Source organism: Triticum aestivum, chromosome 2D (genome assembly GCF_018294505.1).
Source record: "Triticum aestivum cultivar Chinese Spring chromosome 2D, IWGSC CS RefSeq v2.1, whole genome shotgun sequence".
In the NCBI taxonomy this organism is placed as follows: domain Eukaryota; kingdom Viridiplantae; phylum Streptophyta; class Magnoliopsida; order Poales; family Poaceae; genus Triticum; species Triticum aestivum.
The window spans coordinates 10082914-10100283 of NC_057799.1; the positions used below are offsets into that span (position 1 = coordinate 10082914).

The following is a 17370-nucleotide window of genomic DNA, read 5'->3' on the forward strand; positions in this document are numbered from 1 at the left end:
GATGCAGCGAGGGCTTACGAATTTCATATGGATAACTAGATGCTTTTGTTTTTCTGTAATAAGTTATTTTTTGCAAAATGTAGGTGCCAATTTAGTTGAAATGCTTTGATAGGTGGTACCGTGATCTGCTAGATATTGGTTTTGATACAAGTATTTAGTTTGCAAGTGCTAAGTTAATCCCAATTAAATTTGCCACTTGTTTTTTTAACCAGTTATCTTAGGCAATAGGGGCCAAATTTAACCTATAAACCTTGCTATGCTACCTGCAAACCTGGGCGATCTGCGTCGCGCGAGCAATCTGCATCGAACAATTTACCTCGCTGGCAATTTTTCACAGCGGTGTCAAACATCCAACCGCTGGTTTCTCTTGACGTTGCTCTTTCATGCTGCAGCAGGGGCTTCTTTCGTCACGGGCCCAGCTTTACAGTGTCCCTCTCCTGTTCGTGTGTGTATCTGGTGAAAAAAAGGTTGACTGCAACGAGCGTGGGCGACGTGGGATTGGCAGGCGGGTGGGTAGGAGCGTGCGGTGGGATTGGCCAACCCTATCCACCAATCCCCCGTCCGCCTCGAGCCCCGCATCCCTCCTTCCCTGCGCGCTCGGCCGGCTCCGGCAGCAGCCGCCTCCTCTCTTCTTCACCTCCGGCGGCTAGCGCGGTGTAGGGAGCGTCGAGCGCCACCGCGCATATGGCAGCGGCGACAGCCAGGATGCTGGCCCTCGGCCAGGAACGCTGCGGGCATGGCTTCTCCTCTCCTCCCGATTCGCCTCCTCTTCTTCGTGCGCGGCGAACGCGACAGCCATGGCCGCTCCTCCCGATTTGCCTCCTCTTCTTCGTGTGCGGCGGCCGCTGCAGCTCCTCGCGCCGCCCTCCATCCACCCTGCCTCTCTTGTTTTCCTCCTCTCTCAGATCAGGCGCCGTTGCTCGCCGTGGTTCCAGATCGGGGCGGAGTTCGCCGCCATTGAGGAGCAGGGGAGGGCGAGGCCCGGGGCTCCACCGCAGCGCGCGCTACACTGGTGCCAGGCTGCATCTTCTCCTACCCACGTAAACAGCGAGCAGAGGCGTAATCACGCAGGTGCTAGGTGAGCTCTTCCTCCACCCTGCAAGTTGATTGCTCTCAGCACATAAAAATACTGCTCAAAAGTTAATTGCTTTACCTTCTCGCCCATGCCCAATTTTGGGGAAAAGGAGAGACGGATTTGGGAGAGCCTTCTTCAGATTTTGCTCTCGAGATTCCATGTATTTTCGCTGCACCACCGGTTGCCCAGATTCATACATCTCCAGTACATTACCTTTTTATTTCGATTTTGGTTCTTTCAGATTTCCAATTTGTTGGCTGCAAAAGGGGTCTAGCAATCTGCATTCTGCATAAATTTTATGCTTTAATTGATTTATTTCGAGTGAAATCATGCATGATAAGGATTACTGTTATTGGAGGAAACATTGTGTTCAACATGTTTGGTCGTAGATAAAAGGAGGGGGCGTATTATTAGGATGGTACTTATCAGTTTCTTGGAAGTAGTTTCATCTATTTGTTTACAACATTTTTGGCTTGCTTCCTTTTATTATTGGAATGTGTATACACACGATCTTATATCTTCCAGGTTCTTTCTCATTTTAACTCCTCTGCTATGGATTCTCCTAGGTTGCAGGCGATGATGAGCTCCTGATGGTCTACACGGTCCCGCTTTGCCATGGAGGTAAATGAGACGAAGTGTACCAGGAAATGTGCATACACACCACACCGAATCCACCACTATTTTCTTGTGGCGAGGAGAAGATGCAAATGCCTTCAAATCCACCAATTATCCCCACTACTATTTCTTTGGCCATTTTTTCCCTCTCTAATCATGGTTATTTTGTTTATTCTTTTATTGTCTGCAGGCTAAGCAAACCTTGCCTCTAGCTAATTGGTCTTTGAAACTGGAAAGCTGTTCATATATAAGATTCCTAGGTCTATTATTTTCGACAAGTGAGTGCTCATATTCATGATCTAGAACTATGGTATTATCCTTTGATTTCTTCTGTATTTTCCTTCATGGGTTTTTGTTGGTGCTTGGCTATGTTATGGGATGGAACCTCCATGTGCCATTATTTCTTAGGTGATCAGTATGTGGTGCTGAAAGATTAATCTCTACAGAATGATGTTGTGCACATCCAACTTCAAACAATGCAAGAAATCTAGCATTTGACTAGCCGTATGCTACATCTCATACAATTTCTAATACTGTTCCTATGTAGTTGGTGCTCCAAAGGGCAAAGTTAATGTTTTGTTCATCGCTTATGTACCCGTTTCTTCCTGTTTGGCAGCGACATGGGTTTCCATGTACTTGATAGATGCTTTCCTTGTGTTCATGTGTTTCATATATGCATATATATGTTGGCGCAGCTCCTTGGTCTAGCTCGCCGGAGTCCTCCCCTCAATCTCTGCTCTCCTCTCTCTGGCGCACACCGAAGAAGAAAGGAAGAAGAAGAAGATACAGTGGAGACACAGGACACGGTGGATTTCCGGCGCACATACGCCTGCCGCACGAACGGCAATTTTCTTGAGCACGAACTCGACTCCATGGCGATTACAATGATCAACATAGGGCTTTTATAGCCGGCTGGACACAGGTGCACACACGCACACATGACCCAGCACCACACCGCCCACTAAGTATATTTATGACCTGGCTCCAATTTTTACTGCTTTTCGTGGCAGTTTGAATAGTACTCTTTAATCCTCTAAAAAAGGGATATCCATGCATTTAAAAGAGTGCACCTCTAAAAAGTGATTCCGTATGAGTGGCCTGAGATTACTATGATGCTATGTGAGCCTATAGTGTATACTGAATCAGATAATTAAGTACTAGATGCACCAATTTAGCTCATTACCTTGCTTCGCCATTGTGTAGATGCAAAGCTATTTTTTCTTTGTGCTGAATGTTTGCCACTATTTTTCATATATGCTCATTCTTATCTAACCAAACAGTCCCCATGAGGTTATCGTGCATGTTAGGTTTGTACATGTCCTTATTTGTACCAAATCACTAAACTAAACTGTATATAAATAACCCCTCCCCTCGAACACCATGTTATCATACTTGGTTTCTTGTGAGCAGTACTTCAGTTTAGATTGACATATACACTTTGGTATATAGCATTTTTGCCTACCTCTGTTAACTATTTCGCATAGATAGATCGTTTGCTTTGGAGAGGGATTAGATAGGCCTTACGTAAAGTTGCCAGAGTACGATTAACCTCAAGTTCTAAGTAAGCATGATAAACAACCCCTTCCCTTCTATTTACTATTAGTCACCAACTGAATTTTCTGATAATGGCATTCTAGGGATCATACAATCAATCCAATGGTTACCCTTGGTGTGCTTTCTGGATGGACTAATCTGAAGATGCTAAAATTTTCTGATAATGGCATTTTAGGAATCATACAATCAATCCAACTAATACATTTTTGTAGTTCCTCTGTTACAGAGGTAAAATTTCTACTAATTTTGGGAAGTTATTTTTGTTGCATGTTCCCCTTTCTTAGTCTTCTATTTGTTCAAATGTAAGCATCCGAGCTTATAATCCTTATTACACAATGAGTCTCACCATTCTACCATTTTCCTGGAAATTTGTGCTCACATAGTTTCGTTTTTAATTTGGGTGATACTTCTGTTCCCATGATTTGGTGCACTACATATAGCATGGGACATTATAGGCTTATTGAGCATAATTGGTTTGGTGCCAAAAATAGGCATGCCAATGTTTGGCATTGTGCCAAATATTCGCTACTACTTGGTTGGTTACCGAGTTGTCTTGCCTATCTCACATAAAGTTGCCAATATTTGGCAAGTCTTGGTATTGCCAATATTTGGCAATTCCAACATTTGGCTAGCCAAATATTGGCAGCAAACCAATCATGCTCATTTTCTTTTCGCTTCGTTCATGCACTGATGCATTAATCTTCTGGTTATGGCATCATTATGTAGTCTAGAGATATGCAATGACAACCATGGCTTTGGTGTTCAGATAATCTGGTTAGTATACCATTTATAGACTAAAGAAGCCTTGGCATCTTATCAAAATTCTTTAAGCCTACATATTATGTATGCCCAGTTAAGTACCTTGTACCAGTACCTTAATTAGCCTCTTCTGACCATTGACTGTTTGAGCTGCTGTAGTAGGACTCAGAGTTTCAAAGTTACTAGGCATCTGGACATGCTTTTATTTTAGTTTGTACAATTTTGTGTACTTTTGGCTTCAGGTTGCTGCTGCAAGGTGCAGCAGCAGGGGAGAGGAAGGAGGTCTGTGATAGGGGGAAAGTGCAGGCTGGCCCTTGTTCATAGGTTAGCCATTGGATCTGGATACTCATGTTAAAATTGCAAGGTATATGAACCAAAACTTTTGTATATTAACTTAGTTAAGAGAAAAATAGTCAGCAACTATGTTATGTTCATATGTATTCTCCACAGTTTCCACATGTAGATTTTATTGTTTGAAGGCAAAGAAAATTGCAGCATGAGCATAAAGACAATTTAGCCGGGGGTACCCAAACTGAGAGGGAGGTTAGCAGCAAATGAAAGACCGCAACTTAGGCTTCCATGTCTCCCTACTGTTCAGTTTAGACCTCCGAAGGTCGAAGGTAAACAATACGTCAGCCCAACTTTTCAGATTCCAGTAATCGAACATATAAACGCTGCTAGAGTACCCGCCATTCCAGTGCCATCCCTCGCGCGCAACGATCTGGATCGCCCGTTTTGCCTCTGTGTAAAGATATTGGTCCTTCTTAACTGGCTGTCAAACATCCGACCGTCTGTTTTGCTTCACGTCGTGCCTTTCCAGTTGGGTGGATGATGCCTGGGCCAGCCATCTGGGTGGGACCGTGTTGCAGTGTGCGTTGCTGAATGAGTTTGGGTGAAAAAAGGGGTGGATCGTGCTGTGCGCGGTGAAAAGCCCAATCCCTCGTCCCTCCTCTCCTCGAGAGAGAAGATGAGGGAGAGAGAGAATGTAGGAGAGGAGGGACAAAGAGAGGACAATGGAGAGGGAGGTGCAGCGCCGGGAGAAGAATACAATGGGGAGCGGTCTTCTGGAGGTGCATCTGGTCCATGCCAACCAACGATTTCCTCAGCGAGTATTCCACTGCACGCCTTCCGTTGAATCCGTCTGCAATTGTTTTCTTCATTTCCTCTTTGCCTTCTTGATTGGCTCAACATGCTCATTGTGAAAGGCTGAGAGTTTATCCATCTTTCGGTATTCGCCGGATTTGATGATGTGCGCCTTCTTCCTATATCAGCCAAGATTGAACACAAATTTGCACGGCCATCCTGCTTGAAGATTGTAGCACACACAGATTGCTTGCCAAACTAAAATAACTAGGAGCTTCTAATTGGACCCTTCAAGCAATAGTGTTGTTAATATATTAGTTATTATATTATATGTTACTAGACTATTAGAATAACTTCCTGATATATGTGTTTATACGATTTTCTGACATTTAATGCAAAAATATTGATGGCCAGGCACTATACTGTGTATAAACAAAAATTCCAGTTTTTCTTTTCGTGGTTGCAGCAGTTTTTATGTACCAATTGTGTGACATTACACTACTCTTCACTTTCACAGGCCATGGAACACTAAATAACCTGGCAACGGATACCCTGTGGTCTACCATTACAATTATCTGTGCATTTTGGATCTATTGGATGTCTGAATGTAATGCTAATCGACATTTACTGATGCAAAGGTATGTTCTATTTGTAATATGAAATTATTCTTATTCATACCTCCAACAGTCCTTCTCATATTTTCTATTTGTAATTTGAAATGATTCTTATTTGTTGTCTGGCGTCTGGTTGTGTTCAAACAAAGTTGGTCAGAATGATATAGTTGTTTTTTCAAGTTGGTTACATCAATTTTTCCAGTATAGTGATTATTTATTAGTTCACATAGTACATAGTACCACCGGCCGCTAACTACATTTTTTTTACAGATTTTGCAGGGATGTAGATATATATTGTGATGTTTCACTACGATCTTCAAGTGTTTCAGTTTGTATTTAGCAGGATCACATGTTGACCAATGACTCTTTGTTTTCTCACTGATCCAGTATACTCAAGAACTTGAATATTGTGTTTGCTGTGAGTTATTGACAGTTCCTTGATTTTTGCAACTCAGGAGTGAAGATGGCCTTCCTTTGGTAGGCGTAGTGAATGAATTTTCTTCTAATTCAGGCCATGGTTGATACCGCTCGGCGTCTGGATCTGCCATGGAGTGGCTACCATGGGCCAACCAGAGCTGGGTGCCCCTGTTTCCGACCTCGAGGCGATTAGATTAGAGTCTGATTAATTATGTATCATTCGGTCCTTCCTTTGGCTATTAATCTATTGTGGTCTACTTTTCAAGCTCATACAACAGGTTTATATTGAATTAAATTTTGTATAGATAGCTGTAGCGATTCTAGCGGAACATCTTCAAGCTTAAGTTGCTGAACTGATATAGCTTGTTGTGTAATGCATCTTGATACCATACATGTAAACTAGTTTAGGAAATTGTGTTGTTCTGAGATAATTTCTTATTTGAAAACATTACCAACATAGGCATGTTACCTTCACACAGGGAAAAAGTTATTTTGTGACCTAAAGATATGATTTATGGGCCTACCTCAATATCTCAGGAGTTGTCCTTTCCTTGTTAACCCTGTACACTTCACAAGGCCCATCTGTTCAAGGTAGAGATAATGAAAGAACATGTATGCTTCCTTTCCTTGTTAACCCTGTACACTTGACAATGCCTCATTTCTGAATAAAGTCTAAACCCAACTTTTACTGTTCATTGACCACCATTTGCAATCGACGCTGACAGCAGAAGGACTGAGCAACAGGAGGAACTTCATCGACCCAGCCATGAGCATATGATGCTCTGGCGAGTCGATGAGGACCGTCATGGAGATCTGCCCGCGGGGCCTGACCAAGGAACCAATGCTGAGGCCGTTAGACGAGGACGTGCTCTAGAACCTGCAGTTTGCAGCCCTGGTGTAGGATGACTGGAACTGCGAGGAGTCCCCGCTCTCATCGTCACAGATCCGTGCACAATCCGCAGAGTACTAACCTCTAGCATGGTATGTGTCTTTTTACGTGCAGTTTGTCACTTGCATATCTAAATTCGTACTTTGGAATGATGATCAGAAATTGCAACTAGGGTCTGAGTTCTGAAATGACATGCTGTCCATGTTCTTGGCAATCTTGCAGGTTGAGAAAAAATATTGGCAAGCATTACCATTATGATCCTCCATCGATCATCAGTGTTGAAGGAATTTCTGTTTCTCTTCATATAGGATACAGATATGTGATTCTCATGTGCTCCTTTTGCTGGAAACTTGCTAATCTTAGGGGTGCTGCTACAGGTGTAAAAACCGTTTTATCAAAAGAACTAAAGTAGTAGCTAATCCAAGTATTGAAGAATTGACGCATAAAGTTACGGTATGTTGGCATGAAGTCAGAGCAGCGCCTGAAGACTACACAAGATAGTTTCTGGTGACCTTCAGTCTATATGTCCTAACCAACAGCAACCACCTTTTGTTTCGTATCAATAGATCCAGTATCTTTGCCCTTTTGGCGTTGCTCTGAGCAAGATATGTATAGCCTTTAGATTTTCATTCATGTATGATACTGCATGTACACTTTAGACCTCATTACTGTCTCTGTGGTCAAAAGAAGTTTGTGATCAATTGTTCTATATATGTAATCAACAGCCCTTCTACTAATATTTTCATAAGACTATTTATATATGTTTACACTGGTTAGAGAAAATCATGACATTGCCAGCTGCAATTTAATATTTCCATATGTTTCAGTCTGTCTCTAAATATGTTTATAGATATGTTTATGTGTACTCTTTCAATACTTGGCTTGCTCTTGCCCTTTGCGCCATTGGCGCAACGGGTCATCTAGTTAGATGAAATGTGTCTTGGTAGGTGGTACCTTGATTTGGTAGATAACTTATTACAGATCTTAGGATTATACCTTTGGTAGGGGTCAAATAGTTTTTTCGGCAATAGGTGCCACTGAAATGCTTTCGTAGGTGATACCTTGTCATCTTGTATGTTACTAGATCTTAGGATTATAATTGTCCATCAAATTGCTTCTCGCGGAAGAATCTCATCATCAAATTGAGAGCTTGTTGTTTACTTTTTGGGATCGGGTTCCACTATGAAAATATAACTGAAGAAGAACCAAAAATATCACATGCTACTGTTTTTTTCTTTCCTGTGAAGTGGATCGTTAATGCTTTGCTCATATTGCTTTAGGAAAATGGCGCCACCACCACCACCACCATGTCGACTGTGCAAGTCAAGGTGCGCCAGCAGCCTTGCAACTGGCAAGCTGTTCGGCTTCTACTTCCAGCCGAGTTTTCGTTATGCGGCGGTAAGAAATTAGATGAAATCTAACAACTATTTTATTTTTAGTGTTGGCATTATTGCATTGTGTCTTTTTCTTTTTTTACACAGATCGTCCCATGCAATGTGAGGTTGAAATTCAACAAGCTGACAGGAGACATTGTGACATTTGAGGCTCCTGGGGGGCCGTACACTATGGAGGTCGAGAAAGGACGCAATATGTCGCAGATTGGAGGAGATGGATAGGCCCATTTCCTCGCCCGCATGCGTCTTACTGGTGGTGAGTTGATCAGCTTCTCCTTCAGAGCAGGAAGACCCAAGCTGGCTGTCATTTATATCAACCTGGTGGAAGATGATGAAGATGACGAAGATGATGAAGATAATGAGGACCCACTCGATGAAGATGATGAGAACCAACTTCATGAAGCCATCGTAGCTCAAAGAATGAGGCTGAGCGAGGAGGAGGTGTGCAACCTATGGGACATAATTCCGCCACATGATGACTTTGTCTGTGTGCCATTCGTGACCCGCCTGACAAGTACCATGGTCGATCGGCATGAAATGGTATATATATGACTTTAGTAATTTGATGATATATATATGCTTTATTGTTATACTTACAAATGCAAATTATCCGACGATATGCTTAGTGAATCCGATGATATGCTTAGTGCAGAGTCCAATGATATGCTATGTGGAATCTAGTCGATGATATGCTTTAGTGTAGAGTCTGATCACATGCTTATTAGTGTAGAATCCAAGGAACTATTAATAGTGTAGATAATCCATATATACTTATTAGTAGAATTAATGCTTAATTAGTACAAATGTGTGGTACTGTGTCTTTTGATAGTGTAGAAATCTATACTTAATAGAAATATATTTGCAAGAGTATGTGCGAGGCTATTTATTAATTGATATGTTTTTCTTATTCAGAAATTGCCAAAGAACCTATCTGTGAGTTGTGGTATCGAGCCTGATGTAGAAGGCTCAGTTGGACTACGCCTTACCGCAAGGGGCTCCATCACCACCTATACTTACCGCATGGACACAGACGGTCGCACACACTTAAACTCGATTGGGTGGAAGAGATTCCTTGTTGGCAAGAATCTTCGTGTTGGACAGGCCATCCTAATTACTATCAGGAACACCCACCGCCCAGGCTTGAGGATGATGATCGTCGTCGATATCATCTAGAACTACATATGTGTGTGTGGCTATATCATCTAGAACTACATATGATGATCGTCGTGGATATCATGTAGAACTACATATGATGATCGTCGTCGATATCATCTAGAACTACATATGATGATCGTCGTCGATATCACCTAGTACTGCTTGAGGATGCATGTTGAGTATATATGAAATTTTTATCTAGTACTCCCTTCGTTCCAAATTAATCATCGTGGTTTTAGTTCAAATTTGAACTAAAACCACGACGAGTAATTTGGAACCGAGGGAGTACTACCTAGTACCTATAATGCTTTATGAAATTGATATCTAGTAGTACCTAGTATCTGGAAATTGCAATTTATTGAAGCTGAAACGGGGTAGGAAGCCAGGGGGAAATGATGAAAGATATAGCAGTAGCGCGGGGCTAGGAAATCGCTAAGCCTGACTAATAGTAGCGCGTTCCGGAAAAGCGCTGCTAATATAGTCAATAGTAGTAGCGCGGGTACAGACCGCGCTACTACTAGCAGTTAGCTGTAGCGCGGCTGCCCGCCCTGCTGATAGCCTCAAAACCCGCGCTACTACTAGGGTTTTCTCTAGTAGTGTCTATTTGGGGATGGCTTTTCCATTATGATATGCATCGCAAGCCACTTGAGGTAACCAGCAAAACGTACCGAAAGGGGCTGCGGCTCAGCACCCTCTTCTATAATGTTCTGTGGCAGAATCAAATTGTGGTATTCTGGGAACACCCTAAGCAAAGAAACCTTCCGCATGTTCTCATTTAATTTGCTGCTGTGCATGACATTTCCTGTAAAGACTCTACCTTTTGCAACCTCCAACAAGTCGCCACTAGTACTCACTCTATCTAGGACAGTGCAAGGATTCTTCCTCCAACGAATGTGGTGACCCACCATGACCATGAATGACATTAGTGACCGAGGGCTTCTGATGATCTTTGTGGGAGCAAGGGCCGGCGGCGTATCCACCATTTCTGGCATGCTTGTCGACCCTTTTGACTGAATATGCTTCTGAACCTCTGCTAGAAAATCAGGTAAGACTTCCTTTAACCTTTCATTGACTAACTTACTATTTTGTCTCTGTCCCTTCTCTATTTTTCTTACTTACTGATCCTTTTCTTGGGGGATAGTAGGCATCCCAGAAAGTACTATCCACGTAGAGATTATGGCCTCGTGTGGGCTCTCCCTTCCTCTCGAGGGCATAGAGATTTGGGTCGGATGACCACCTTGGGGCATCTAGCGACTCATCATACCTTGGTGTGTTTTGGGTAAAATTTTCCAGTATGAACAAACTAATATCGTCTAGAAACTGGTCCTAAACATATATATGATGGAAAGTGTGGTTATATAGGCTAATTACGTACCGCTCTTTCGGCCGCCGTCGCCACTGCAGGGTCTTCGAAGTAGTAGAGTCCGGTTTCTTTATGAAGCACAGCTAGGGATCGGAGATATTTCTTGGCACACGGATCCAGGATATTACTGAAGGGTGTCGGTTGACGTTGTGAAGAAAACATAGCATCATGCTTATCCCAGATTTGCTGCTTCCCTTCATAACCACGGGTGCCTAGATTGTGATTCCCTACCATTTGGCTTCGGAGCTGCATAGACTTCTCTTTGTCCTGTTTGTATGCATCGGTACTGCTAGGATATATATTTTGGATATACTATATAGGCATTTAATATAGTCTTGGTAATCAAGGTACTCCTTCCGGTCCTCATCGGTACTACCAGGATATAGTTTTTGGATAAACTCTAAATCATGCCCGTCGTCAAGTAGTTTTTTGCACGGTATCTATTACTATTCAAGGCCTTACTGAACACACGCATGGCATGGATTTCTGCAAGTGCATTGTCTCGGTCGTTGAACTTGAAAATATCTCCCATCTTTGCTAACAGGAGCTTTGACTATTGCTTGTTTTTAGGGCCCCTTAAGCATCTAACGTTGATGTCACAGTTTCCACGGGTGATGGCAGCTAGGACGTTACCCCATTTTGTTGCGTTCTTGATCGGACTAACGGGTCTCCCCACTTTGTTAATCCGTTTTATTATGTAAGTAGATGTAGGCACCTTATTCTGTGACCTACGCTTTCGCAGCTGAATTTCCAAATCATCTTGTGCACCATTGAGGTCTCCTTCCTCTTCAGCAGCAGCGTCGGAATATCCTTCCCCATCTTGCATTTCCTCTTCAACAGCATCTGATTCTTCCCCATCTACCCCTCCATCTGCAGCATGATCGGTCTCCTCGTGCAACTCGTAAGCATAACCTTGCTCATCCTGTTGGGGAGCCAAAGCCTCGGCCCGAGACCGTGTATGTCTCACCATCTTTTATCTGCAAAATGAAGATTGCATCCATAATGAGTAAAAAAAGAATTACATATTAATAATAATTAAAAAATTGGCAAGATGAGTGCTAAAAAAGAGACATATTAAGTGCCAGAAAATCGACGAAATGGAAGTAATCAATATTTTGTCAAAACTTTTAAACTCATTTCTATTCCCTGTGAAAGAAGACAACAAAACCCCAATAAAATTCACCAACTGGCCATCGTCATTTATCAAAAAAAATTGGCATGACCTTCGCTAAAACTTGGATGTATAGAATGCCAGAAATTCGACGAAATGGAAGTGAATCAACATTTCGTCAAAACTTTCGCACTCATTCATATTCACTGTTAAAGAAGAAAACAAAACCGCAATGAAATTCACCACCGGCCATCACCATTTATCAAAAAGAAAATTGACATGACCTTTGCTAAAAATTGGACGTATAGAATGCCAGAAATTCGATGAAATGGAAGTGAATCAACATTTCATCAAAACTTTGGCACTCCTTTTCTATTCCATGTAAATCAAACCACGCGTGAGCATCGACACACATCACAATCAATTGTATCATATTCATCCATCATAGCAGAACAACCCGTGAACACGAACATATATAGCACAGACAATGAATAGTAGAAACCAGTTGAAATCAATGAACATGTATAGCAAAAACAATGAATACAAGCAACAATCCATAGCAGCCCTGTGTAGAGATGGCCGAGCAGTGTTGGTGCGGGCGGCGCACGCGTGCCGGTAGAAGGGTATGTGGAGATGGCCTACGATGTCGTCCGTTAGTACGAGCGGAGGGGGTCGCTGGAGAGAGGGCCGGTCGAGAAGAGCCGGGGGCGGCCGATGGCGCGCTGGTGTGGGTGGAAGGGGGAAAGAGGGATGCAGGCCGGGAGTGGCAGAGCATGTGGCGCGCCGTGTTGCCGGCGGTTGTGGGGACTGGCGGAGCGCGGTGGCGTTTGGGGGAGGAGGGATTGGGTGAGGGAGCTCTGAAATTGGGTGGGCATGGCCGGGTATCTTTCCCGACAGACCGTGCGGACGTAATTTTCGTCAAGTGCCGCTTTAAAATTTTGAAAAATTAGCGGCAGTGGCAGGTGAGAAGCACACCACTGGCAAGCACAATGAGTGACCCGCCACAGCTATGTTCAGCCAAAAGTGGGCACCAGGCAAGGTCAACTTGTGGCGGCTGCTAAGGTACGCCCGCCACTGCTTGGTCCACTAACTATGGCGGGCACCAACGGTCGCCCATCACAATAGATTACGGGAAACAAGACCCCCTGGGGGGTCATACCTGTGGCCAGCGACGGGCTTCACCCGCCACAGTTAAGCTCCTAGTTGTGCCGGGCACAGATTATTACCGGTCACTGCTCATTTTTTAAAATTGTTGTGGCAGGTGTGCCACCTTGCCCACCACTGGTTAGTGTTCACCTATAAGCCCTTTCCCAGTAGTGAGTGTTCTTTTTCAGGATGTGCCCTTTTCTAAAAAAAACTATGGTGACTTTGGTCGGTGCTAGGCGTAAGTCAGATGATTCTCTCAATTTATAAACCGCGTTCGCGTCCGTCCGATCGAACAACCCTGGTCCGTCCGATCTCTGAGCTGAACCACGCGCACGCTCCCACCTCCGCCCCGCTAGCCGTTGCAGCTGACAGCCTGTTGCAATGAAACTTTGACCGATCCCCACCTGTGACCGCAGATCGCGGGCGCTTCCCCCCACCAGGGATAGGTCGCGATCTACTACGACGACCGGCGGCCGCCTCCCCTTCCCTCCACCTCTTCCCCACCCCAACCCCACCCCCACCCCCTGCCCGCGATGGCGCACCACATCGCCAGAGACATGGCCTACTCCCGGGGCCCCATAGGTGGTAGCTCCGGCGAGGGTTCGGCTGTTCCCCGGCGGACGACTTCAGCTCCGGCGAGCGCCTTCGATCTCAGGCGACAAAGTTCTGCTATGCGCATGTACCGAGATCCTCCCATTGTTTCCTCTGATGCTCCTCCGGCTGGATCCGCTGCAAATTGGGTGAGCTTCCCCTGCTGCCAAATCCTCTGAAATCCTCCACTTGTTTATGTGCTGCATTGACATTTGCCAGTTATGCTCATTGGATGTTGCTATGCTAATTGGTTTTAATTCACAAAAAGTAGAAAAAACAAAAATGTTTGAAACTACACATTGTGTTGCTTTGGTTCAGTTCAGTAACAAGAAAAAAAGGTTGTGTAAAATTGGAAAAGGTTACTTTCAGTGACCCTGAATGTTGCTTTGATTCAGAGAATGCAACAGCACTGCATGTTTGCTTGCTTTAAATTCAGAGGATGTAAGACTACTGAATGTTTGCTTTGCTTTAGATTTCAGATATTGCAAAAAAATGTTGAAAATTCAGCTTCAGAAAAATATTTTTGCTGCTGAAAATAGCAAAAAACAGTAGTAGATTAGAGACCTTATGCATGTTATAGTGGTGTTAGTCTATGGATTTCAGCAAGCACAAAAACTCTATGATGAAAAAAATGTTATTTGAAGTTGATAAAAAAGTTATGCAGCACCAAAACATGTCGTAAAATGTACTACTACAGTACTACCTATAGATCTTATAAACATGCTGCAATGAAAAATATACTACTGATATACATGTTGATGTTTCATCTATAAAAATGTTTCTATTGCAAAGAAATGTTGACCTCAAATACTGTTCAACTGCTACTGATGGTGTTGTTCTACTGTTGTTGCAATGATGTAGCATACCGAAGATGGGGCGGCAAATGAGGAGAGTTTTGTTCGGCAACCTTTCACAAGTCATGGTGGTGGGGATTTAGATGGTGTCCTAAACACTCATGGTGGAATGCATGATGCAGATGAGGATGATGATATTTCATCTCAGCCACTTCTGCCCTATGTTGGCATGGAATTTGACTCAATTGAAGATGCCCAAAAGTTCTATAATGACTACGCATTTGGAACGGGCTTTTGCTCACGCATAGCTTCCTCAAAAAACAGCCAGAAGAAAGGTCCACAACAACTTATCAAGAGGGTCTTCCAATGTGTGCATGCTGGAAAACCGGAGACTACATGTGAGACAAGCAGCCACTCGGAAGGAATTGCAGCAGGGGGAAGCTCATCAAGCAAGCAGGCCGGGGTTGAAATGGATGTGACAGTCAAGCGTTAGAGGAATCGGATTATGCATTATGATTGCAAAGCTCATATGATTGTTGGCCTCAGGGGCAATAAGTGGGTTGTTACCTACTTTGTTGCACAGCATACACACCCTTTGATGCAGCATGAGGAGATTGTGAGGTTCTACCGCTCACACCGTAAAATTCCAGAAGAAGATTACCAACTACTGATGACAATGCATGATGTAAACTTGTCAACTACAAATTGCATGGGAATGCTTGGAATGGTCCATGGCGGAGACCAGAGCAAACTGCCATATGTGAAGAGGGATGTTTCAAATTCGCGTTCCAAGCTGCGACAAAATCAGTCATTTCAGGACATGGATATGACGGTTGCTTACTTTAAGAGGCGTCAAGCTGAGAATGCTCAATTATACTATGCAGCAGAAGTTGACAAAGAAACAAACGAAGTGACAGCTCTATTTTGGGTGGATGGAAGGACAAGAGCATTGTACCCAAAGTACAAAGATTGTGTGTTCTTTGACACAACATTTTGCACAGATCGGTACAATCTGCCTTTCGCTCCTATTGTTGGTGTGAACAACCACTTGCAAACTGTGCTGCTAGGTTGTGCCTTGGTGCCAAATGAACAAATAGAAACTTTCAAGTGGGTGTTTCAACATTGGATGATTGCAATGAATAATGAGCACCCGTTGCACCTAATGACTGACCAGGACAAGGCAATGGAAACAGCAATAAAAGATGTCTTCCCAAACACAGTGCATAGGTGCTGCAAATGGCACGTCCAGCGAAAAGCAAGGGAAAAGTTGGGTAGGATCCTGAGCATGGATGAAATTTTTGAGCAGGTTTTCTATGGGGTTATCAATGATTCGGAGACGGTGGATGAGTTTGAGGAGAATTGGCAGCATATGCTGCATTGCTTTGACTTGGTTGACAACAGACATCTAAGCAACATGTGGCGTACGCGAGAGATCTGGGCTCCAGCATACTTCCGAAAGAACTTCTTCCCATTTACAAGAACTACAGGGCGGTCTGAGGGTCTCAACTCCTACTTCAAGACATTTGTCAACCCTCAAGACTCTGTCTGGAGATTTGTACGTCAATATGAGGTGCTTCAAGAAACAATGTTGGACCGTGAAGACAATCAAGCTTTCATAGGACACGCAACAACTGCACCACTTTACTCAAGGTATGTGTGTGCTTTGTAGAGAGAAAAAGTTAGAACAGGGAACTTGAAAAACTCAAAATCATTGACCTTTTCATTGCAACATTCAGGTACAACTTTGAGCGCCAAGCAGTTCACTTCTGTACCTGAAGCGTGTTTCTCAAGTTTCAAAAAGAGGTCATGGCATCAACAGGCTTCATCATGAACCTAGCCCCTGCTCTTGACAATGCAAGCGTGAGGTTTGAGCTGCACTCAAATTACTTTGAGAACCCCCGAATATTTTCAGTGAATGTTGTGTTGGCAGAGGAGAAGTTTGAATGCAGCTGCAACTGTTTTGAGATGAATGGGATTATTTGTGCACACATCATAAGGGTAATGGTGCATCTCAATGTCCAAAAAATTCCACAAAGATACATGCTAGAGAGGTGGTCAGAAGCTGCGACAACGGCAATGAGTGGTGGTGGATGTCTCCTAGATTTTGGGCACCCTGCAACCAACACTCTCAAGTACAACGCCTTGTGCAGAAAGTATACATGGTTGGCTTCACAAGCTTGCAGCAACGATCTTGCCTACAAAATAATGAATGATGCAGCTCACCAACTTGAGCCCCTCATAGCTGCAGCAAAGCAAGGGGCACTCCCAGAACAACAGGAAGCAAATCAGCGGCAAGCAATGCAACAGCAACAACAAACCCCCGAGCCAACCACTGTGCCGCAACCTGATGGTGATGCCATGCTTCAGAAGCCCGCACGTGTTCCAAAAAAGGGCATCCGACTGAAAAATCAAAGAGGAGAAAGACTCTTCTTGAGCAACGAGAAGATGCACATAAGAATAAAGCTAAGAAAGATGAAAAGAAGCAAACCAAGCCCAGAGGAAAACCTGGACTAAAGAAGAAAGCGCCTCCTTGCTCGTACTGCAACGAAGAAGGTCACGGTGTCCAAACATGCCAGTACTTGAAGGCTGCAATGGGGGTCAAAAAATGTCCCTACTGTGAAGAGCAAGGTCATGTTGTGCAAGAATGTCCCTACCTAAAAGCTGCAATGAAGACAGATGCTAGCATGGCTAGAGCAACAGAGCTTAGGCTGTGATCAACTTCGACCAGAAAAAGAAAAAGAAAACTCCCTTGCTACTACACATTTGTAATATTGGTTACATAGATTAGTTTCTTGACAAAGAGAATGGTG

The 17370-nt window shown here is 43.7% G+C and overlaps 1 long non-coding RNA gene and 1 pseudogene across 3 annotated transcripts; both read left to right on the plus strand.

Annotated features, from left to right (window-relative positions):
- The first annotated feature begins 498 nt into the window (after window positions 1-498).
- On the plus strand, window positions 499-8368 carry LOC123051037 (uncharacterized). Of its 3 annotated transcripts, XR_006423930.1 has the most exons (11): window positions 499-1078; window positions 1642-1696; window positions 1881-1968; window positions 3328-3472; window positions 4246-4367; window positions 4454-4623; window positions 5604-5724; window positions 5971-6395; window positions 6597-6729; window positions 6843-7098; window positions 7229-8367. It is a non-coding gene; the product is annotated as an uncharacterized lncRNA (long non-coding RNA). The 3 variants fall into 3 exon arrangements; XR_006423928.1 differs by lacking the exon at window positions 3328-3472 and adding an exon at window positions 2386-2612 and having other exon boundaries at window positions 5971-6729; window positions 7229-8368; XR_006423929.1 differs by lacking the exon at window positions 3328-3472 and having other exon boundaries at window positions 5971-6729.
- Window positions 8369-14729: 6361 nt separating this feature from the next.
- On the plus strand, window positions 14730-17074 carry LOC123055462 (protein FAR1-RELATED SEQUENCE 5-like; annotated as a pseudogene).
- Window positions 17075-17370: the final 296 nt, after the last annotated feature.